Source organism: Austrofundulus limnaeus, unplaced genomic scaffold (assembly GCF_001266775.1).
Source record: "Austrofundulus limnaeus strain Quisiro unplaced genomic scaffold, Austrofundulus_limnaeus-1.0 Scaffold29, whole genome shotgun sequence".
Taxonomy (NCBI): domain Eukaryota; kingdom Metazoa; phylum Chordata; class Actinopteri; order Cyprinodontiformes; family Rivulidae; genus Austrofundulus; species Austrofundulus limnaeus.
This window is the reverse complement of record NW_013952431.1, coordinates 1,207,153-1,208,534: the sequence shown is the minus strand read 5'-3', so window position 1 is coordinate 1,208,534 and position 1,382 is coordinate 1,207,153.

Here is a 1,382-nt window from a genome sequence, read left to right as displayed (position 1 = left end):
AAGTAAGTGAGACTAACTAAGACTAATTAATAGCTCACATTTGCAAAATTTTCATCTAAATATTTCTTTTGGTAATTCGAATTGTATCATCTTTTAAAAAAAGAAGAAAAAAAATCAAAGAAAGAGAGATGTGTTTCTAATTTTGATCTTGTTTTGTTATTATTAAAGGTGCAAAGTGCTAACCAGGCTGGAAACACAGTTGCAGCTCAGGATGCATCAAGCACAGCCAAAAAGCTTAACATCGCCGCACTTGTTTGTGGACTCATTTTTCTGATCATCGTGATTGCTGTGCAAGTCAGTGCACGTCGTGCATCCTAAAGGGGCCCATTATGGACAGACGCACCACTGAAAATGATCTCAGTGTCTTCTTCCTTCCTACACAAACTGATGCAATCAACACAAGAAATYTGTGCTTTTTTCACGTTTAATTGCAGATTGTTATCCGTTTGTTTTTCTTTTAAGCATGACACTGTAAGAACAGTTTCGGAATGTTTATTGCATGTGAGCATGTGCCGAATATTTGTAAAAAAATAAAATAAAACAAGTATCACTTGATTTCTTTTGTGTGCAAAAAAATAAAAAGAAAAAAACAAAAGCTTGGAGTTGTGCAAATAAAAAACAAACAAATCTTATAAAAGATAAAAAACAATTTAAAACGTGTCAGTATTGGATAGGCAGAAAAGTTCACATGAAGCTGCGAGGCTCTGAGGCTTCTAACGGGACTGATAAAGATTCAAAGCTTTAGYCCTTCAGACAGACATCCTTTCAATTCTGTCATCAATAAAAGTTCAGAAAAGACTGTTTGGTCATTTCAAACTGCTATTTATTTCATAGTTGTTAAATAATTTTACATCATTGCAAATGCACTGCACAATATTATAACAATGTAAAATMGATTCATAAATAAATCTGTATGTAAAAGTCAAGAAAAAAGTTTTTTTTATATTTTACCAAGTCGAAGCGAAGGCTAGACCATGTCATTCCACAGGAGTTTAATGCAGCCTACCCATACTGGGAATGACGTGGCCCGGCTGGGCTACGTGCTCATGATGACCCAGCCCATGAATTGAGACACAGAACTTACAGGCTGCTGACTCTGGGACAAATTGTTTTGAAAAAAAGTTTTTGAAAAAAATCTACAAGATTGCAGTCACTGGATCCCTCCGCTCTGCTCCCACAGTGCAGGATAAAATGAAATTTAGTCCCATTAATCAGAAGAAAATACTTGTATTTGACTGCAGCTTTAAAAACATAGCTTGAATATGAATTCTAAACTGACATCCTGTATTTTTTTCAGGGTTGAAAAACCTGCTAAAGATGTTTTTTTTTAATGCAGTCTAGATTTGGTTATTTGCACATTGACAATATTCACTATTATTGTG